General features: G+C 47.6%; 1 protein-coding gene across 5 annotated transcripts in view; it reads right to left on the bottom strand.

Annotated features, from left to right (window-relative positions):
• The window catches only part of rhbdf1a (rhomboid 5 homolog 1a (Drosophila)), a 67661-nt gene that overhangs the window by 26947 nt on the left and 16937 nt on the right, over positions 1-23777 (bottom strand). For 2 of the 5 annotated variants that reach the window (XM_088612989.1, XM_088612995.1), the window contains exon 1: positions 14761-15219. The gene's annotated coding sequence lies outside the window, so the exon portion shown is untranslated. Of the gene's footprint in view, positions 1-14760; positions 15220-16637; positions 16772-18447; positions 18569-23777 lie in introns of those variants that run through there. The other 3 variants (XM_088612992.1, XM_088612990.1, XM_088612996.1) reach the window with 3 other exon arrangements.

The following is a 23777-nucleotide window of genomic DNA, read 5'->3' as shown; positions in this document are numbered from 1 at the left end:
CCGGCATATATTTTACAGTTTTATGGGCTCCAGAATTAACCTAGTCAAAAGCTGATATAATTCCCACATTGCCTATATATACTCAGTATACAATATTATATGTTATGTATAAATCATACAAAATATAATGACAGTATTATTTTGTGCTACTTTTTAGTCATCTCTATGGTGCTGTAAAGCAGTTGCAATGCGTTGGCAAACGTCACACCCCTCTAATCATGCTTTATGATAACATTCATATTGCTTCACCCAACTAGTTCCTATGAAGGAAAACAAGAGAGAAACAGCAGTGCTCCCCAAATGAGGAAAGGGACAGGAACAATTGAGAATCCGGACACTTCCTCCAACTCCAGCAGGTTTTCATCCTGTGACGGAGAAGTCAGAATGCCGGTACGAGATCAGTTCTGCCTTCTCAGACAAAGTGAAAACATTTCACTTGTTTCTTAAATCTGTGTCAGTTTACTGTCTCTCAAAGACCAGTTGTGTTCCTTTTCTAAGCGCAGGGACACTCCATCACGATGCACAGACAGCTCAGCTGGCTGGTCCCCCAGTCCCCCACAGCCGGACTGAAAGAAAGCCGAGCGCGTCTTCACTGGGTCTTGTCCTCCCGGCTCCCTGCAGTCGTCGCTTTCCTTGCGTGCAGGCAAATGAGTGGACAAAAATATCGCAGAACATCCGCCTGAGATCTCCGGTGTGTTGAGCATTCTTTCCGACAACTACGACAGCATTCTCGCAGAGCGCGGAGCACCCTGGACCAGGGCACGGCTCTGACACGAATCGCAGCTTCAGTTTCTGTCAGCGGGGGTTTCTGTTTTTAAATGGCGATGACAAAACTGTCAACTGGATCGCAGTTCCTGCATGTCGTCGAAGAGCCTGTGGTCTCTCAAGCACTTGGCTGGGCAACTCACCAGCTTACATGGTCAAATTGGAATGGTTTCAGGTCTTTGGAAATGGACGATATTAGCATGCAGCCCTGCAGGACGGTGGCTGACCAGGACTAGGACTGGGCATCCCTGTTCCAGATCAAGTCACAGCAAATGTTTGTTGCGAAAGCTCAGGGCATAATGAGGTCATGACAATTCAATCCTCTCTGCATCAAAACGGTTTCAGTTCTGCTTTGTCAAATTTGCCAAACGGGTGATCTCCCACTGTAATATTAGGCTCTTCAGCTTCCGGCCCCTGCTGGCTGCAGTAGTACATCTACTGACAAAAAACGACAGACACAATGTGCTGTAGGACAGTTCTCTCTTCTGCTGGGAGACGGCTGCTATCTGGGACTTGGAAAGTGTGGGGGTGATTCCACCCGCCACGCGCTGAACATTCCCAGCTTCTCACAACGCCTGGCATGGCTGCTCGTGTTTCCGAGGGGTCTTGTCTGATCTTCCAGCGGCTGTTGGCCCACGCAGGAAAACTAGACGCCCCTGAAAGCGGCCTCAGTGGAACAGAGGGAGGAAGCCACGCCAGCCAAGATGTCTGCGCACACCGCGCACAGCGCCGCGCGCGGCCCACGCCACGGAGTGGAAGATCACCCGCGGGATTTCAGACACCGCACTGCTACAAGACAAACCGATACCAAAAAAAAGGGCAGACGCCATGTTAATGTGTCCCGGCCCGGCTCTTGTACAGCACAGTCAGCAGTCACTAATACTGAGCCTCTACAGCACAAATCAGCAGACCTTTGAATGAAGAAAACCGATTTTGTTAGAATTAAAGTTTGCAAGGTTTTAGAAATCATATCTCTATCTTATTGATACAATAATATTAAGAATCCTCTTCTTTATTATTAAGAATTCAATATTTCAGCGTTTTAAAACATATAACATTCACCCTTCAAACCCGAATGTTAAGTCATCAAGCACGATCTGAGCGCATGATTGGCCCTGCAATAAGGCTTCCCATAAATGAATATCGAATAACACAACTACAGTGCACAAGTATTCTAATAAATGTAAATTCACACTGCTTACTTTTAAGTGCAGCAGAGCTATTTGATTATCTTTTTATATTCCATAGTATATATATTGTATATTCTACACTATATTGGTTACCGAGTATCTGTTATTATGATACCCTAACAGAATCCTGTGAAAAAGAAGAAGATATTCTTCAAGTATTGCTTCATACAAGAATCCGCCTTTCTTGGGTCTACCAACAAACAGTTTATTGTCTATAAAAAGTCAGAAGCTTTCCTGTTAAGTGAGCTAAGAAGGGATTCCTCCCAGCATGCCTAAACAACATGTGATCTCCGTTTAAATAGTTTCCAGCATGATATCAGCCTGGTGCTCCTTCACAAAGGGGGTTATTGTACACCCACATTGATCAGATCCACAAATCTGTACCCAGGGTCTCTGCGCTGACCTGATACTCGCTCAGCTACCACAGTGAAAGTGGGGGCTCCACACTGACCAGCTGTTAGCTAGTCAAGCCACAAAAACTTCTCATGCAAAATTCTCTGCAGTGAAAAAGTGTCTAGTAAATTTACTGCAGTGCAAGACCTGTAGCACATTAATACTCTAGATCAGGGTACAATGTTTATTTTTGCACCTGCTACGGAGATGGCACTTCTCAGCCCTCCACCTGTACACCTAGTTTATCTGTTATTTCACTCTCAGACAGGGCAGCTGATGCTTCCAACAGGAGCGCAATGCCGAGCCCCTGACACATGGCAATCGGGGAGAGAGCAATGAAAGATGTCAGGGCCTCTGTCCTAGACCTACACACGCCACCCCTTTGAAAATCTGTGCAACGAGATTACAGAAAGAAAACCGCGTTCAGAGCTGCACAAGACACCTAACCGGACCAAATTAAACAAGGAGCAGGCTCCAGCAGGGGAGCTGGAGCGGTGGTGCATGCTCTGTCTGAGCTGCCTCTGCTATCTGTCACGGCAGCAGGCCACAGGCTCGATCGGTCCTCCCCCACCTCCGCAGGACCTTCTCTCTGCTGCTCTGAACACGTCATACCAGCAGGCTTGCACAGACTTAGTCCCGGAGCGCAGCACTGCCGTGGCACTGCAATGCAGTCACACTGGCTGGCTTGCTGGTGTCCCCAAAGTTGCAGGAGTCTGGACCCCTTGCGGTACAGGACCATCTCCTCCGAGGAAGGGCATGCCTGCAGATCACCAATTCCACTGTCTTCTAAGCCCTACAGTTGTGTGTTTAAAGACACAGACACACACAAAAAGAAACCCCCATCTCTTGATCAGTGGGAGGCCTGAACTGCTTTACTTTTTTCAGACTTGTCTACCGTGCATATCCTGGGGTAACAGAGGTAACAAACCCCAATCTTCAGGAACAACTGGGATGAAAGCAGGTCGTCCTGTAGTTCCTGAAAGTCTCTTGAAAATATTCATGAAGGTCTAGTTCGTTCTCATCTAAAGAATGATTTCTCACGTTAAATTTTGAAGGTGTAGCAAGAGACAATAACAAAAGCCAATTCTTTTGTTATCGGCTGATCATTGAGCTCTCCAGTGGCTCTTCATAACAACACGTGATCAGAGAATGGGCTGGACAGTATAGCCCTGACGTTGCAGGTGTGAGCTTGGGCTGTGTGCAGGATTCTTCCGATGCCAGAGAGCCTGGACCCAGCTGGCTAAGTGCCCCCAGGGCTGGGTGGGTTTGTGGTTGGTTCTGGACATCCTCGGTTTCCAGCATAGCAGCCCCAACTATGACTTGCTGCGAGACGCTTATAAGCTTATATTATTATTGGCAAGAGCAGCACGGGTCGCCTCTGCAATGCCTTCGCCCTGCTCTCGTTGCAGTGGGAAAGCAATCCTGGGGGCATGACTACACACAGGTGTGTGTGTGTTCGCGCACGGGCGAGCGGAGCTGCTCAAGTGTGCAGGTTCAAAATCAAAACATGGCGGGTGGAAGGCCGGAAGAAGAGGCCGATTCGAAATGTAAAGAGAAACATCTCGTGCATATGGCTTAAAAACCAAATCAGAGGCCCCTGTGGATTTGCCAGCAGCAGCAGTGACAGATCCCGGAGTTTTAGAGAACAGAATGCGTCAGCAAGGCCCAGGGGTTCATTTCCAGGGCATGCCGATGAAAACCTCACTCGCTGCTGCTTCATAATGTCCCAGAAGGAAATCAACAGCAAGGTGTCATTTCAGGCGCAGCTCTGAGCAATTCCGTACGTCTCTCGTCTGCATTTCGTTGCACAATCGGCTGTTCCTGATAGCAAACATATTTATTTCCTATCCACAAAGGCTACAATTCTGAGTGTGCAGTTTGCGAGGGTGAGGAAAAAATGCACAAAAAATTAAAAAGAAACTTGTCTACACAAAAAAAAGCTACTGTCAAGAGACCCACTGATTTCCTGCACTGATTACTTTATTGTTATATTAATAAAACTGGTAAAAAATACAAATCAATAAAAAATTCTCATGCCATTAGGTAAACACCTGGAAATGTACCAGGGGAATGTTGCTGAACTGGAAGTCGTGATTAAATCAGACAAAATGTATAAAATGCCTTTTGATTATAAGACACGGCCTCATTTCCCACTCAGTTTAGTAGCTGACTCTTTGTTAATGATATGTGGTTAGTCACTATTGTCTGGGAATGTGCAAAAGGCACAATACAGCTCATTATGTCATATCTTTGAACTGTGCATTTGACATAAGGGCATCCTTTGTTGGGCTGGAATTAATTGAAATGTTAATCTTACACCATGCTGCACAATGTCATACACGAAATGTACAACTTGTGCAAAAGATACAGTAGGAAGAAAATAATGGATGCACAATGTGCCTTCTGTGGTCTATCTTAACTGTAGAACTTCATTTCTCCCTTGTGTTAAAAATCACTTTGGAAATTACTAATTAATAAATTATCTGGGCATAAAAGAAACATTGGAGTACTGCTGGAAACATTGGAGTTAGTACAACTAACACAAAAAACTCAGATGACACACACCAAAACTGCCAAACAATGCTCTGGAACAAACTGTCTTTACATACAGTATGGATTTTGCTTAATCACACCAACTTTGTGACGTCCCTGCATTCCAAGCCAAATGCAAGCGTTCCTCAAGTTAATAGGTGTTACAAAGCAACTGTACACACAGTCAGTATCCCAGCCACGGCAAAGAGAAGATATATTTAATACTTGAAGCGTTCACACAGGCAGGGGTCAGGCTTTTTTCTCAATACCGATGGTGCTTTATCTTTTTTTAGCAGTGAAATAATCCGTGTAACTTCTCAAGTCAGGCAACACCCTCGTTGTAAGCAACAGCTGGCTGGCTCTACAGAGGTGTGTTGGGAAATTAAAACTTGTCAGGAATTCACAGCAAGCTCCCACAACATTAAAACCCAGCCAAGTAGACTTGCTCAGAATAAAGAGGCCCTGGGCCCTCACCCAGCGAGCAGGAGGAGTGATTGCCCTACCCTGCCAGAGGAGGAAATTAAGGAGTTTTGACTCATGAGGGGATCGGGGACGCACAGGAGCAGACAAACAGAGAGACTCTACTCATTTCAACAACTACAATCTTCAAAGACAAACAGGAAACGAAAGCAAAAGAAATCCCTCTAGGAAACAGAGCTGAATGTCTTTCTCGGGTCGTAACAACGCAACTCGGATTTCTTGAGGTGCCTGGAATACAAACACAACTGCAGGAAACTGAACCCTCCCCAGCTCCTGGGGATTGGGCTGGACTCCGTGATTGTACAGAACGGAGAGCTCAGATCTGCAGGTGCTCTGGAACAAAGCAGCACTGCTGAAGTCATTCATTGGGAAAGTCACTGAATCACATGTGATATTTTATTTTTTCACCATCCTAGTGCTGCACCTGCAACAGGTGACCCTGCAAAGTCACCCTGAACAAGCTGTGAAACCCACATCACCCCCTCCAAGCAATAACATGTCCTTTCTGCTCAAAAACAAGCCACCTGCTGCCACAAGTGAAAAACACTTACATCACTGTCCTGCTGGACAGCAGGGCCAAGAAATCACAAGCTAATTATAGAGACAGTTGGCTGTGGCCTGCATTGCCACAGCAGCAGACACCTGATGAAACTGGGCCTGTGTAGCAGACAGAGTCACCAGCTACAACACAAATAGGAAGTTTAAAATGTTGTGGCTATTTTCTTGATCAGGTGCAGCAAGTATTGTATAAATGGAATTGATCAATTAGAGGTGAAAGGAGTAAACCAGGCTTGTAATGTGTTCATACATGGGTGGCACTATACTAGCCTCACTCAGGACAATGAGACCCATTGCCAGGAGTCTGTTTGGAACCAGACAAGACTGTAACGCTGTGTTATTTCAAGCAAACAGGAAAATCACTGCTCAAACTCAATTACCTCTCATTACACGCATAAACAAATAAAGAAGTACAAAAAAAACACTGTTAAGCTCCTCCTGCTCTGAATTACATGTGCAGTATTAAGATGAAGACAGGAGCTATAAAAAGCAGTGGGGTTACAGCCTGCCCACGAGCATGGGGTAGCACAGCACAGCCTCACGACAGAGAGGCGAGGACAGCCTGCCAGATACCAGCCTGTCAGATCTCTCACCAGCCTGTTTCTCAGGACACCCCTTCTCCATTTCTCCTGTCAGCCACGCATACCTACATCCCCCAGCCTCCAAACTCAAGAGGAGAAACTCAAAGCCAGCAAAAAAAAAACACACTGGGTAGGACAATCTTGCTGAAACTCGCAACAGTCCCATTAAAAGCAGGTAAGCTGATATCCCCGAAATCATCACCGCTATTGTCACGGCAAGTTTGAGAAAATACAGACGCACCGGTCTAAAAAGAGTGACACAGCAGCATGTGAGAGGCATTGAGCGTTACTTTGCAGTGCTGTGTCCGTGCTGCCCAGTACAACAGGAGAGGGACTGGGGTAAGGCCCCAGTTCTCAGCCCCTGCTCTGTCAAGAAGCAGGCAGTTTTCCATGAAGTGCAGGAATTTACACCAGGCTGACCTCACCACACATTTGTGTTATTATTACACTCTCCTCCACCCACCCTTCTAATCCCAACGGGTCTCCCTCCACCCTCGCCGTTCCCTGACGAAGCTACTGCAGACCTCCCTCATCTCTGCACAGCACTGAGCTCTTCCGCCCATTTATGGAAAAGCTTTCGGAATCAGAAGCCTTTCGGCTGGATCCTTTGACTTGAGAGGATCCAGATATTTTCCTGAAAAAAAATAACTCACAATGCAGAGCACATGAGCACCGGGCTTGCTCTGGAAGTCTGGGAAGATGGTCACATACACTACACTGCAGTTCTGCCCTACAGTCTTTGCAGGACTGCTCTGAATGACTTCTGTTTTACACAGCAATTTCAGACTTGCTTTCTGTTAAGGGGTCTTTCCTATGACGTACGGGGGCTTATGAAATGGAGTGAAAGAAACTCAGTGTGTACTGCTTGAAAAGGGACAGTCCAAAAATAACTTTGTTATACCTTGTTAAGCTTCTTCGTGCTTTCCCATGAGCTCACCGTGTGTTGCTGCACTTTGCTGTGTTTTTACCGTGGTACGCCATACTTCTTTCAAAGGCATACACTTCCAGGTTAGGCTTCCTACAGTTCACCCCTAATGCTCATGCACAAAGTGTACAGCCCCAGGAGGGTTCCTGTCAGCTGTGCCAGGGATACCTTCTGAGTTGACACTACCTCTATTTATATCTATTCTCTCACCTCCCTGCCCGACAGAAAGATATTATATCACACAATCTCTCCCAGAGATGCCAGCTCTCCGCCAGTTCAGGCTTTTAAAGATACAAGCTTGAGACAACCAGCTTAATACTAGAAAGCACAACTTCACGAGCCTGCGCAGTTCATTTCGTAAGACTAAATCCATCCGTTCAGCAAGGACAACAATCCATATTTTGTCAACAGAAAACCAAGCCCCTGTTCAGAGTCAGAACGTCAGAGTTCAACGTTAGTCTGTAATTAAAAGGACACATAAGTCTTCTGCCCCCGAAGGAATCTGAGAAATCAGCAGAGAGGCGATTTCACAAGCAGAAGGAAGCCTCCTTTTTGTACCATTTAAAAAAAAGCCATAGCCCCATCTACTACAGTATCTCCTCTCAAGTGTTTTTTTTTTCTTTGTGTTGTTCTGCAAAGCACCTTGAGAAGCCCACTTTTAAAAGGCGATACACGAAAATAAAGTTTGCCGCTGTTGTTAAAATTCTGAATACGTTTTTCCACACACCCACCCGACCTGGGTCAGCCACCTGTGCCTTTGCATCTCCGGGGAAGTGCGGACAGGCCCCTCCAGCGGTCTCGGCCACGGCGCCAGTTGCCTCCTGACACGCAGCAAGCTTCGCAGCAGCCCAGAGGACCAGCAGGGACTGGGGCTGAGGTGCACTGTCACTGGCAGCACTGCCGGCCCTGGTGCGGGTCGAGCCCCTCAGAGACCTGTTTGTGCTTTTTTTAGCAGTGTGGCAATACTGCTCAGAGGGCACCGGACCTTGAAGATCCGACGGCTCTGAAGATTAAAACGTGAATGTGCCTGTGTCCATATATACTGTACTGTCTACATGTTCCGTACTGTGAGCACATATTGTGACTGTGTTGTGACTCCCCCATCTTCGGTATATTGTCCCATGTAACTATGTCAGCAATGTTAATGCTCCCTTTGCACCTGTGTGGGTTTTGTGTTGAGCACGTTCCATATGTACCAAGGCAAATTCCTGTACCTGACACGCACTGGCGAGTAAAAGCGATCCTGATTCCGAGACCAGATCTGCGTCCCCAGGTTCAGGAGGAAGGCGAGTCAACACTTTCAGAAATAATGTGTATGAAAGATACAGCTCCTGACTCACTGAGCTACCAATCAAGGAGAAGGCCCTTGGCGACTATCATGTTCCAATTCCAGGATTCAGGATTTGACATCAAAAGAGATAATCAATTTTTTAGCATTGAACATCTGTCCCCCCTTACAAGTACAGTATTACAACATTTCCAAGCACTGACAGACTTAATACCCGGCATCTGTGGAATGAATGTCCTGTGTAACAGGCAATTTCCATGCATTTAGCCTAATAGGCATTTAGAATGTCACTATAAACACTTCTAATTTCAATCTTTCATATCTAAACAATGCATGTCTGTGGTTAGGAGAAAGCCTAACGCTTTGCATGAGGGGTTCACAGTGTAATTCCTGGGCCCTGACGTCACAATATACACACCAGAACAGACTTACAGGCAACAGAATGAGAAGCAGAACAGCCGTGCAGTTCTGCACAAATCAACCCAAGAAAATGTGTTCTCGCAAAATACTTCTTCTAAGCTGCACGTACAGTACTATACTTATAAATATATCCAGGGGCTTTTTAAAATCATCAGAGTGACCTAAAATTAGAAGCTCCCAGTTCCCCATCTCTTTCAATGTAAAGAGAAGTACTTAAAGGACCACTCCCTTTGCACCTGCATCAATTTTTTTAATGTTAGAATCAATTATATTTCCGGGGAAAGAAACTGCATCTTTCCGCTACGATGAGGTAACATTTTTTTGCTTTTTCCTGGAAACTGACCACCTGCACACAGCCGGGCCGACCAGCAGCCAGCAGCACCCAGGTGCATGGGGAAACAGAGCAATGCGATCGCAGGACTGCAGGGGGTGAGTACCACTGTGGCTTGGGGCTCCGAGACAGAACAGCCCCGAAATAAACCAGCTGGGTTACATCACTGCTAATTTACAGTCCTGTTGAAAACATGTCGAGGCTTGCTTGCGGTTGGCTCCAAGTTGTAAAGAGAGAGGCAGCCTGGCACCGCAGCCCAGGGCTCACACATCAGCTGCAAACAGGAAGCAGCCAACTGGGGCAAGCAGTCTTCCTTTAAATATCTGCTACAAGACACAGGGGGGACAGCGCTCTACAGAAATCATGAAGCTTCTCAAGCTCCAAACCACAGCTTGGAACAGGAACGTGGGAGCAGAGCTTTTACTACTGCTTCATGCAGTATCTTTCATCTATAAGTTTCCATTGTAATCGCAATAAGAACAGTTACAAGAGTAAGAGGTCTATCAGGACCATTATTAGACAGTAGTTAATTGATCCAAGGATGTCATCCAGCTGTTCCTCAAAAGAAGCCAGAAATCTGCATGGTCCAGAGTGAAGGCCAGGCTCAAAACAAGCCAGCCTCAACACCACAGCAGGGTATATTGCTCCAGACCTCTACTACCCTTTGGGTAAAGAACTGCCTCCTCTTATACGTTTTAAGTGCACTTCCGTGTGGTTCCCACCTACAGTATTAAATTACATTAACAGAGAACAGTGAAAACGTTTTGTGCTTCAGATTCAAGCTCTCAACAAATCAATCTTATCGACTCAGCACACAGTAACACTGCCACCCCCAATGTCTGAAGAGGAATGCACACTGTTGACTAAGATGTGCACAGTGTATAACACTAGATAACAGCAAGAAAAGCTCTTTACAAATGATTTGATAACTACATTGATAAAGTGTCCAATACAGGACAGGGTCCAGTTCATCCACCACTGAATTGCAGACTCTAGCTGGAGGTGTGTTGGCCATTCTGTGCCAGTAGCCCCACTGCTGGAGAAGGGAGAAGGCTCTTCAGCAACTGACTGCAGGGGGAATTCAGGGAAGGCAGCTTGATCAAGCCCAGAGTATGATGTTGCCAGGACATCTGGGCTAATACCACTACATTTTAGAACAGTGTCATGGCATCTTTAATGAACTAACAGTCAGGATCTCAGTTTAACTTCTCATGAAAAAAAAAACAGCACCTCCTGCAGGACACTGTTCCCAGTCATGCTCAGGTGACAAGTGCCACCTACTGGTCCACCAACACCCTTTACATTCACACAGCATGATCTGAAACCTCTATAGAAAGGGGCCACTAGGGGCCAAATAAACCCGGACTCGTGACTGCGGAAAACAAAGAATGACAGACAGGAATGCCAAGAAACATCACAGGTATGTGAGCTGCAGTCACTGCCCTAGAAAGCAGCCTGTTTCAAGACCCAGTTCATCATCTTTAGGCACTGAGCAACACCCACATCAAAGCCTTTGCTGTTATCCGATACACCTTGCAAAGGGAGCCCATGTCAATTAAAATCCAGCACAACAAAAAGCTCTCCCTCTTACTGACAGTCTTCAGCTGCTGTGTTTTTCAAGCACCAATAATTATTTTTGTGAGAGAACCCCCAGTCAGCTAAACGACTCTGAATAAATGTACGGATCCCATTGAATAATAGTTGCAGAACAAGTTGGTTAACAAGTCTTGCACGGAAGAAAAAATGTTGCCAGTACTTTTTTTCCCCTTTCTAGATGAGAAATGCAGATGTGATTTGCTCATATGACAATCATTCTTAAAAACGCCAAATAGGTAGAGATATCGGTGTACAGAGCAAGACACAACATATTCCTCACAGCTGCAAACTCCTGATACTGTAACTGCAGACCGGAAGGCAGCTGGAAGTTCAAAGGCAAACACACCCATCCAGAAAGAAGAGCTTCTGTCTCTTTGGCTTTTGCATGAAGCCCTGTCATGCCAAAGTTGCTCTGACTGATTTAGAGAGCAGCACGTGTTCAACAGACATGAAGCCTTCCCATTCCACAACTCCTGAAGACACAAACAGAAAGAATTTCCTACAGAACGTACAGCAGACTGCAAGGTCTCAAGCCCCTAGTGTGGAAAAATCCGAAGGCTGTGGGCTAACAGCTTTCTGCAGGCCTGGAGTGGGTAGTAAATTCCACAGGTGAAAACGATAGCTGCTCCCCTTCAGATCCCTGCACCTCAGCGACAAAGCGAGCTGCCCGCGTCCGGTACGGTACAGTATGTGCACTGCCCTTCGCAGGAGGGTGACTCTTCGAACAAACATGCGGAGCATTACAGGAGTCCTGCACGCCGGGCCAGGCAGACAGGACAGGGCCTCTTTAAAGCCCGATGACCCGCAGACACGCACCTCCATCCGAAACCAGCAGCCCGAACCCCGCCTACAGCTTCCACCTGTTCTCTTCGCTGTAAACCCCCGACTCCACCTTCTGGGTCTTTCTCAGCCTCCTCTCTGCAGACCAGAATTAGTACCAACGGCTCTACGAGATGCCTCTGCTGACAGCGGGCGATGATGTATGCAACTCGAACGCCAGGGCCCATGTTAATGGCAGGGATCACGCGCCACGGCGACTCTATCCGTGCGATGACATCATCCGCGATGCTCCCGCGACAGGCGATAATGTTTCGGGGGCAGAAGTTGAAAGCTGCAGCAGCTGTCCCACGTGCTGACGGCCCCAATATTCAGCGCGACAACTTGGCGTAATTTCTACAACAGGTACGGGGAAAAAAAAACCCTGCAAGTCTGACGGAGCTCGTGTAGGTTTTCCGAAATAAAATGGACAAGAAAGAGAAGCTTTGTGAAGAGAGAGCCATGCTACAATATCACAGTATCATTAGCGTGATGTCTTCCAGCTCATCACCTGTGATACCTTGCACTTGCACAGGATATTATCAACAAGATAAATGCACATTATTTCCATGCAACACTAATGTGGAGAAATTACTGTAAGCAGTCACTCAAGTCCACACGTGAAAAGAGCAGGAGTTGAGTCTGAACCCTTCATGATCCTTTTCCTCTGCCGATCCAAAGACCATCTTCACGAAGACTGTGACCAACAAGCTGGGGATGTGCAGCCCACTTCCTCCTTAATTTTTACAGGAAACCCTGCCAAAGCCTCCTGTGAATGCACTGACATATGCCACTGGAAAGACGGGAGGGCCATCAGTGAGTATATCTGGGCACCCTGACACATGACATCACAGCTGAAATGAGTTTGACAGGTATGGTTTACCAACCAACAGGTATCAGCTTTTATTGCCAAACCCTTACAGCTACAGACAGTGGACATGACTGCTTTTCTGTTTTTAGTCTCACAGCACAAAGGAGTTGAACATGTGCGATGGTTATAACGTCTCTCGTTTTTGAAATTGTCCTTTTTCTGCATCAAATGCTCTACAAACATCGGATTCCAGGTACAAAAAAAAACCTTTAAACTGTGTGGTATTTTATTCTGAAGCATCACTGCCGTCGTGTTCTGGCAACTGAAGTACCCAGCAGCTCAGATCCCCTAGAAAGGTTTGGTGAATGTCACCTTGTTTGCCAACAGGTAAAAAACACTTGACTCATTTTTAGCGTGAAGAAATGCTCAAAGATAGACAGCAGAATGAGAAATACAGCGGACAAAAGGGACATTATTGCCTTCTCAAAGCTATCAGCGACTTCTACCAAGAAAGGGGTGAGACACGATAAAAGTGAAGTCAAATGAGTGTGTTTGGAGTAAAAAAAAGTTCTAACAATCGCCTGGACAAGACCGCAGCCTCAAAGGCGAACGACAGCCACGCAACTTCGTAAAACTTCTAGATCTTAATCCTGCGTTATGGTCTGAGGAAGATGATGGTAGCGAAGGGCAATGAAAATGAGGAGGATGAGGAACGTAAAAGAGCGCACGATCCGTTTGTTATTCAGCAACAATAACAATAAGAAACCAGCAAAAGGTTAGTAACACACTTAGCTAATCAGGTGAGTCACCTTGTCGAAAAGCTCAGGGAACACAAACAGGGAAGGGTTAAATATCATTGACGTACAGTAGGTCCCGTGGCTTCTCCGTACGCGAGTCGCTGTGTCATGACTCACGCCTGCAGATGACAACATGTCATCTCCGCCCGATACTAGCAGTCCGGTATCACCACCGGCCACGGGGGCGTCAGGAAACACGGGCGCAAGGCGGCCGGCTCCCACAGCGCTCTTGGGTCCTTAATTCATATTATAGGAGAGCAGATCCGACGCGGTATTGCATTCACACCATCACGCATTCTGGATTGTATCCGTCCAGGGAAAGAGACATCAAAGCATCAAAGAGACATTGGCGTTTGCGTCGCCGAGTTTTGTGGCCACGCAGGCGGCGCAGTTCACAGAGTCACAACTTCCCAAGCAGGTAGAAAAATCGATACCGCCTCTCGCAGCGCCCGTTCCCAGGCCATTACAAAGGGATCACTGCAGGCTGAGAGCCCATTGCAAGATCCCACACCACCGCACCTAGCCTACTGTACGTCTGCTGAAATGCGGCGCTCCACGGACTTTCAAACCAGTCCGACGCGAGCCGTGCTAGCTGCCACAATTAATTTAAAGCACATTCACCTTTCACACTCCTAACTACACAGCAGCGCATTTAATCCTCCGTGTTGTCTGTCCCCCCTACTGTGCGCGTCCAGAGAAAACGGCGTGATTACGAATCCCAGTGTACGTGTGCTGTACCTATGGCAGATGATCTCCTCTCTCTGTGAAGCCGGCAATGCGGCGGTACAGTACAGTACACGCGAGTCCGGGCCAAGCCGATCGCTGCCGGTTTCCCCCGCAGCAAAGCGCAACAACCAAAGTTTCAGTTTGCAGGACTTGAGCACAGTATCGAGTACAGTATGGGCAGCACGCCTGTCTGCTGAGCTGAAAACAACGTCAAACTTCATGTAATTTTATTTATGGATGGCTATTAATGAACCCCGCCTTTTCATTTACAGCTCGCGGTGGTACTACAGTAAGGTGCCTTCGTAACACTGATCATGGGTTCGTCTAAACAGTGCTGAGATGTATTACAGTAGATACTTTGCCACTACAGTGCGCAAACATACTATTATTTACTGGTAAATATAGCGGTTGTCAGCTACTACCGCTATAACAGCCTGATTTTGTAATATCGCTACCACACGGATGGCACTGAGGGTACCGCAGTATCGCTTTGATTTAAATGAAGAAAAAGAAACTCCGGACGCAGAAAACCGTGGAGCAGGACAACTTACCCTTCCTGGCAGCTTTTTTCTGTTCGTGTGGCTTGCAAACACAAAAAGAGAGGCTTATTTCGCTTCGCTCCTGCGTGGGGAGGGGAGGGGGGGTGCTGTACGACGGCGGAACGTCACTTCATAATCGATTTGCACAGAAGCCAAAGATTTTAAAAAAAAAAAGAAATAAACGAGGGTGTGCGGATCCCCACAGGCGGACGTCGACGTGCGCATCCAGAGCGCCGGGGCTGCGATTTAAAAACCGTGCGCGCCGCAAAAATACGAGCGCAAGAGGCAGGCAGGCGACTCAGAAACTCCAATAAAGCGCCGTCCGAGAGTCTTGTAGCTCCATGACAAACCCAGCTCATTCCCATATAAGATCCCGACTCGTCCAAGGTTAGTTTCAGTCTGCCCGAAGCTCGGTTTCAGAGCGGCATCCCGAGGAGGCGGTCCCTCGGGGGAGGGGCCGCTGTCAGCCGCCGCAGCCAATCAGCGGCCGCGGTGGGCGTGGCCCCGGGCCGCATGGCCTGATGTTACCAGCAAGATCGGAGGCCGGCCGCCCGCTTGAATTGCACTGCGAGCCGGAGAAACTCCGCGGTGGGACGGTGAATGACTAGCAAGAGGGACTTGGAGCACGTCAGGAAGACACGGCGACTGAGTCACCGGGCCGAGGAGATTTTTTTTTCCCCCCTCCCTCCCCGAGAGTGATTAAGCTAGAACCCCTGAGAAAACGGAAGCCCAAAAAAACAAAACAACGCACGTGTTTTAGCGGAAAAAACATCCCATGGTAGAAAACCCCAGCTCCTCCCGTCGATGAGGACGAGAGTGCCTGTGCTGTAAGGCTAGCTAACCGAAACCTGCATGAATACTGTACCTGTACTCTGATTGGTGTGTGACATGTGTTGCTTATGGCTGTAGAAGCGAGGTTTAAGACCCTTTTTTTCTTGACTTCAGGAGTAGGATAGACACCACAACCAGACCAGTGCAATTAAACAGCAGCGCGGCTGTTCTCGTTAGGCGAAGCCCTGCAGGTTTAGCACTGAAAGGTTTTCATTCCCTTGCCCGAGAAACGCCTTATGATAAGAAACAAAGGGGCTAAAAATGCAGAGGTGCACCGAAGAATGTCGTGGTTTTGAAATTCTAGCCCTTATCAGGTTCCGTACGGCCGACGGCATTCTTCTGGCTTTAGATGAACACATTCGAACTAAACTTGAGAGAAATGCTGTACAGCAGACCCGCTCCAGAAAAGACGTGCCGACGCTGGAAAAGAGGAGAAACGTAGCGGATCCCAGCCTCCAAGCGCGTCCGGTTCAGTTGTTAAAAGCGACCGCAGTGCGCGCCGGTTGAGTCACTTAGAGGAAGCGCTGTGAGCTGGCGAAACGCAACATACCGGCCCCGTTCATCACCCCCGCGTATAGCCGCTCTGTCATTAGATGCTCTTGTGAGCCCTCACGTCTTAACAGGTGCCTGGTTACATTCGCTTCATGCTCATTATCTGGGGTTATCACAAGCGCACGATGTGAAACACCAAAGGAAAAAAAAACCCGCCTGATACAGCACGGCGCCAATCTTATCGATTGGTATGACATGATGTTGATCTGTATTGATAAAGCTTCGCAGACAGACACAGCTCGCCGTTCTGCAAGAAGGATAGAACCTTCTAAAAATACTCCGGTGGCCCTAGATCAAATTTAGTCTTTAGAAATGTTCTGCATTTATCGGTCCACATACAGTATAATGTATACTCTATATACAGTATATGTGAATATAGGATGTATTCAGCTCTAGCTGAAAAGAATACAGATCACTATAGCTGATTGATAAATGTTCTAAGGTATGCTATAAATCGGTCACCTATGCTAGGGCAGCAGTCTGGAGACTGCAAAGAGAGAACTTACTGCACTGGGTGCTCTGCAGTCTGATGTTGGTCAGAGGGCTTCCAGCAGCTCCTCTGGAAGAGCGAGGAAAAGCTGTGTACTGGAGTTCACCCTGTCCTCCCTCCACATGTGGAGCTGCAACATCTGGCCTGGCCCTGGGGGGAGAAGACAGTGACTCAGCAGCTGGAGGTGTGCGGGGGTGAGAGGTGGGGTGAATTCATGCACATGACGGCTGAAGGAGCCTCCAGTGAACTCGCCCCTCCCAGTCCCAGCTCCGATGAGCACGTGGCTTTTTATTCCACAGGGGGTTCACTTTTGGTAAAATCATTTTTTAATACAAAAATGCACAGTCACTGCCCTTTATCTGTGTGTTTTGCCTTGTGTCTCTAAGATGCAGGAGGTACGCAAAACAAACTTTGTGAAATTTGTAACGAGCGATCTGACAAAAGAGAGAAGTATATGTCCAAAGCATGAGATTTACAACCTTCCAAATCTATTATTATCCCCTTCAAAACTCTTTTTAATGAGAAAGAGATACATTCATTGGTATTGGAACGTCGCTTGGAAATCAATCAGTACAGGTATGTGCATTTCTTCAAAAGTCTTTAAGCTAACAGATGGCTGATGTATTAATGTCTTATTCTCCCTGGCCTGCAAGTAATAACAATACCTGCTCCTTAATGTTGAACAGTCTTTGCAATGCAAAAGTGTGCCGAGATATTTTGTCATCGAAAGCTTTGAATGGATTACTAGTCTGGTCATGCTAATGGTAATACCTGCCTATACTGCGGTAGTTAAGGCTGTAATTACAGCTGATCTCCGTGTGCAATCATCTTGCGGCTGCCTTTTTAGAACTGCCAAGCTGCAAACTAGCAGAAGAGTATAGTGTATTGATTTACAGTATAAGGTGATGTGAAATCATCTATGACAGGAACGGGGAAGGATTTAGAAATAGGAGTTAAATGGCAGGCCTTGCACAGCGTGAGAGTATTGGGCAGGATCTCATGCAAGGATTGCATTTCAGTCAGGAAAACAGCCAAACGTTCATGTTAAAACGTCGTTTCCGTTTAAAAACGCATGCAAAAAATTTAAAAGTTGGGATGCAACAGTTTCCTAAATGTGCCTTCATTTTCATCCGCAGCAAGAGGAATCAAAAGGAAGACGCCAAATAAAAGCCTTTCTTTTTCCCTGATAGCAGGAAGCACAGGAAGCTGGTTGTTGTCTGGGGCACAGTCCTATTCCCCGGCTCCTGACATCCTGCCTTGCTCCGCTGGGTAACCCTAGCAACTGGCCATTGAGCGCGAGTTTTCCATGCACACTGAACGGCCCAGATAAAGGAGGCAAGCGTAAGCTTTCATACTGGGAGAAACCCGCTTTCATACTGGGAGAAGCCCGCTGCAAAAAGATGACGTGCCAGCAGCCGAACCCCAGAGAGAGTGGAGCAAAGAGAATCCCAGCTGGCCACTGCCCTGTCCCAGAGACACCGCCGTTCCCCCAGACAAGCTGAATGGAGAGACCCTGCAAACGTCACATTAGCAGACGAGCAAAACGGCACAGAAAGAATGCCTCTCTGGCTCGATAACATCTTAAAATAACACCTGTACTATTCAGAGCACAGCTTCTTTTCAAAGCAAGCGATGCGTGTCTTGTTCCAGGATCTGTATCCTGGGCCTCCTTTAGAAAGACAGCTGGAACAAATACGAGAACTGTGTCATAAAAAAATAAATACATTGGAGCACTGCAGGCTTACAGTGTGTCCCCTGTAGATTGCTCATAACCAGGCAGCACTGCAGACAAAGAGATAGCATTGGCTATGTATAGATGTTCCCACCTTCTATCTAAACATTGTTGGAATTCTTCCTGTGGTCTCTTGGCCTGGCAGTTTTCCTTACGGGGATTTCCAGCTCTGATAATTTGCTCGTGTGAGTGACTTCAGTTTCCAGATTTTATATCTGAAACACAGAGGGTCAAGAAAGTTGCGAGAAAGAACGTGGCCCAGCCACACGGGAACACCTCAGCCTTTCAGAGTTGCGGTGTCCCACGCAATGAGGAATACAAGGAGATCCACATGTGAGAGACTAACCGCTGTCCTCAATCTTTTTGGACATGGATTCATGCTGCCTGGTGGCATTTTGTTGTTCCCAGGGAATAGAGGATCCTGGAGGTCTGCTGGGGCTTGGTACAGCAATGATAACATCACTCAGCATCTGAAACTAGCAAGAAACACTGGCTGGGAGTGAAGGAGCCCCAGGCTCCCAGGCCTCACTCTGGAGACATGAGCTTGGCCTGTGGGGGCACAGATTCATCATGTTGCTGCTGAGTCAGACTGACATGACTGTTAGAGCCCATCAACTTCCAATTAGCACAGGCCCGTGGGGCTGCCGAGGTGAGCAGACAGAGCCAGGCCTGGCACATTGTTACTAAGAGAGAAGGAAGCCAGGAGGGTGATCAGGAGGAAGCTAGGAGGAATGGATCAACAGATTGAGGACAGGACTGAATCCTTCAGTCTGCATGCAGGGATTGCTGGCACATGACTAACAGCAGGTTTTGCATTACACGTAGAGATGGAAATATGTTTTGGAGAGTTTGTGGTTGATTAACAGCGGAGTAATGACCTGTATTGTTAATGCACAGCTATCCTAACTTTAAGTGAATGGCTTCCCCTTTTTGATATTCACCCTTCAATGCATTGATTGTTGTGATTACCGGGCATAAATAACCTCAGCAGAATATTATGGCTGGAATGTCACAGAATTCTCTCTTGCTGTTTCGAATGGCTTGTGTGGAGGCACCCCAGAGAGCAAGGGCTCAGCACAGGGCGACAAAGTATCACACTATCCCGAAATATTCCATGTGACTGGAAGGAGGCAAAGCCGACTGCACCGGAACATGGGAGGAGGAAGGAGGAAGAGGGAAAGAGCCCTGCAGATCCCAGGTACGCTGCAGATTTACTGCTGAGCTGAGCTGCAACTGGAAGGAACTGACATCTGACCTTTTCTTGACTCCAGTTGTCTTTTTCTAAATCAGCGGCGCACTGCTCCAGGGGAAACAACCCCCCCACCCCAGCGCATTGATTGCTGGTCCCTGGAAGCCTGTTCTCATTTACCAGGCAGTTTCAGGACGTCTCGGGGAGACATCAAGCCGTGTCTGATTGAAAGCAGTTGTGCTGCATAGGCAGCATTTCTCTTAATGAACAATCGAGTCTACAATTCTGATGCACATTTGTAATCATTTAAATTAGGCACACCACAAAGCCTAGTATTGAAATGCATTGGACTCATCTGTTTTTTTTTCTCCTTTTCCAAAGAAAAGCCTCATAGATCCAAAAGAATTGAACTTTAAAAAAACAAAATCTGTGTAGTTTTAATTGTGGGATTGTAGGACCTCTTCCACAGTATAAATGAGTCTGTGCAAAACTGTCTGCGCAAATAAAGAAGAACATAAAATAAGCAGCGTTTTACCGGGAACGAACCGATGAAAGCTGGTTACGATTAGGTCAGAAACTCCACTAGCAATATTTTAATTTAAATTTCAAGAAAATATTGTATCTCTAATGATATCATAAAAAATGTACACACATTTCTTCAGCTGATGTATTCTCATATCAACTCTGATTGTTCATAACTCTTGAGCTCAAAGATCTACACGTTCAACCACATACCCGGGCACAACAGTACAGTACAGCATTCCTTTCATTCAGTAACTCGCCTAACTGGGTCACATACCTGCCCTGAGGGCACAGCCACGATGTGTCAAGGTGTTGCAGAACAAGCTGCCTGCCCTCCGACTTAACCCCCGATGAAGGCACAGTTCTTGCGCACAAATCCCACGGCTACATAACGCTCTACTGAGATGCCTAGCAAGGGCAAGGCAGGTGTCTATTTTTTTTTTTAATTAAGCCTTAGTCAGGGCGTGTATGTCATCACGGACAATGAAAAGCAGGCTTGTCCTCAGGAGTTCTGAATCCGTAAGTCTGGTTTACAGGGTTGGCAGCGCTCAGATGGGTGAGATTTTAGATCAGGCGATTCCAAGAGTCCCCCCCCCCCCCCAAAGAAAACCACAACCTGGCAGGGCTGGAAGGCTGAATGGGCACAGCATGACGTAAAGGAGTCAAAACGTTCCTGGCTAATGGGAAGAAAGCAGCTCTTGTCACTGCGGGGCACCTGGGGGCAGTGTCCCATATCACACAGCAGCAGCAGCCTGTTAGCTGAGCTGCTTTCATGGAATGGGGTTTGTGTCGTGCAGTGCCAGAGGCCAAGCGCTCCCACTGTGCACCCCCCCAGAGCCTCAAGCCCCAGGCCCCACAAGACAAGCATATGAACCAGAGTATCCCCCCCCCCCCCCAACGCACATACCCTCGCCCTCAGGGCAATCCCCGACTGCCTGACTCCCTGCCAACTGGCATCTAGTCACAGATCCCAGGCTGATGTCACACTCCAGATGAAATATCATGGCTCCTGCCAGCACTGGGTGACAAGGCCAGTCTTCGGATTACAGCACAGCCGGACTGGGAGAAGTGTGGTCTGCTGCTTCGGCTGATGACCCGTTTCAGGATCTATCCGCGGGCAGTAGGCCGCCTGTAGCTGAAGAGGCACGAGGCCGTGGACTGACATGGCCCTTCCTCTCTCGCGTTCATGTGAAGTAACAGCGGACTGGGCATTCCAGGGTACCAGTGCACAGGTTTCGCATGGCCGATGTCGGAATGCTGCTGTGTCATAGTCTTAACTCCCCTGTTGCTGGGGGGGGGGCAGGGAGAGACAAGGATCAGGAATGATAGTGCAGTCACGCAGGATGAACGCTCCTGTTCCCGTGCGGCTCAGCCGGTACAGAGCTACGATCTCGGGTTCGAGGCTGTGGGATGGTGGGAGTGGACAGCCATGCGCAGTTCGGCGACTTCTGGGCGATGGCAGGCGTGCAGCGCTGTCAGTGAGGCCGATCCTCCCGTCCAGAGCCAGCTGTTACAAGGCGACTGCCGCGATGCTGGGCAGCTGGAGGAGTCTCCCCCGAGCGCCACCATGGGGAGTGGAACCGCGAGCCGAGATGTGAAGTAAACACGCCATCGGCCGATACAGATCGGGTGGGTGTTGCCAAAAAAAAAAAATGGCGATTCTAAATTTAAAAAAACTACATCAAAACTGTTGTGCTTTGGAGGGAAACTTGGAACAATACATGGAAAAGAGGAGGAATTCAGGGAGACAATGGAGGCATGTTTCCTACAGCACTGCAGCACGCATTCTGCAAAAACTGACATTTTCCTAAGCAGAAACTCAAGCACATACAGGTAGCAAACCAGAAAATGATCTATAAAATGTGCATTTAAAAAGAAAATCAAAATGTTTTTTTTTTTATGTCCCGTTTGGAAAGAGCATTATCTTTCTAACCTGGTGGACCCTAATGTCTCACTTTCAGAGTGAGGCTCTTTCCTTTCCCGACTTAGCGTTCCTGTGAGGGAGAGCAGAGGGCTTCTTGTTCATTCCAAAGAAAGAACAGATCATACACAGTACGATCACAGCAGTGGTATTCTTGTGGGGCACTGAGACTAATTTGGTCAATCAATTTAACACTGAACAAGGGCTGTTTCGGTGTTAAGGAACTAGTCTGAAGAAGCTGTCAGAGCTGGTTTTCTTCCAGGGCATCTGTCTCACAGAATACAGCACGTCAGACCCATGCGCTGTGTCAGAGTGGATGCCTTTCACCTGAGGTACCGTGGATAAGCTGATTTGTATTCACTAATGCCAACACACCTCCAGATCTGTCCTATCTGAGCGACACGCCCTGCAAAGTCAAGCCACATTCCCCTGCTGAGGCCCAGAGGAGCTGTTTGGAATGGAATCTTTGCAAAAACCCAGCTCAGCTAATTCCGTCTTTGCTTCTTGCCCTGTGTCTCAGTGGGTTGTGTCTGGATTTGCCTGGTGCTTGGATGTCTAAATCAGCAGAGAGCCCTCAGGCCGCACACTGTAACCCAGCAATTAATGCAGCCCGATGTCAAGACACAGTTATCACTCTTCAGGGCCAGTGGATGTGGTCTGGAAGTCAGTCAGGGGAAAGGGGAGGGTTAGGCAGACATGACTGCCCCCAGACTACTGCACTCCCCACACACTTAATCAGTAACAGATAAAGAGCTTAGCAGGAGAGCCACTGAACTATGAAAAGCTTAGAAAGGTCTAAACCACATGGGTGAAACTTCACCCTTCTCAGGTCTCTTATCAAGCAGGGCGCTGGAGATCTGCGAGAGCTGTCAAAGCTGAGCCTGTGGAGATGAGGTCATGGCCATCACGGTCAAATCTTTCAACCTCAGAGCCTCACTTTCAGCTCCAAGGAGGGGGGATGCATCGCCTAAGCAATGTGAAAAAAAAATAGCTGCGACACACTGTTTTTTAGAAAAGGTAACAGCGCTGTGACACTGACAGGTAGTCAGAAGCTCAATGTGAGGCTGGTACTCTGGTATATTTTGTCAGGGTTGCATCTGTACCTTCTCTTTTCTTGCCAGCATGGAGTTAACATGTTCCTTTGCAGCATACAGTATGCACACAGAAGCAGGTCCCTGCGCGAACATCTTCGACATACAGATCTTGGCATGCAAATTCCAGATACATACTGAAGCACGTGCAGAGAAATGGACAGACCTGCTTCTGTGAACGATAGTTTAGGAGTTGGTTGATTAGCCTCATAACAGGCTGGGCTCTTTTTGGATTAACTAGAAAAAAAAAACCACACTGAATTTTCAAAACTGTGCTGAAATCAGGGGGAATGAAACGATTTTGACTCCCACTGGAGTTTCGAGTCTGTGCAAGTCAAGCAGTGAGGCTGAGGTTGACTGTCACGCCACAGGAACCACGAAGGGCTTCTGCTTGTCACAGGGTGGAGAGACAACAACATGAGGAGACTGGAAGTGCTCCCTGTCCCCTGACACACAGAACATTCGTCTCGCCTGTCAGGGTAGGTTTCTCAGGGTGCGTCACAGCTATGTGGGCACTAATGATGTCAAACACACAAAAAAGAGTGCGTAATCCCACTTAATCCCCCTTTGTCAATTCATCAGGAGAGAAAAGGCCTCACCAGCATTTAGTCTCATTGTCTCATTTTCCAGCAGCTGACAAGAACTCCAATTATTTTCCAAGTGGTGGGAGGGCAGGAGAGCCTTTGTGTTGGAGTGCTCTC

This window comes from Lepisosteus platostomus, chromosome 19 (assembly GCF_059453375.1).
Source record: "Lepisosteus platostomus isolate fLepPlt1 chromosome 19, fLepPlt1.hap1, whole genome shotgun sequence".
NCBI classification, from domain to species: domain Eukaryota; kingdom Metazoa; phylum Chordata; class Actinopteri; order Semionotiformes; family Lepisosteidae; genus Lepisosteus; species Lepisosteus platostomus.
Note: the sequence above shows the minus strand (reverse complement) of the source record. Positions and strands in the feature narration are given on the sequence as shown.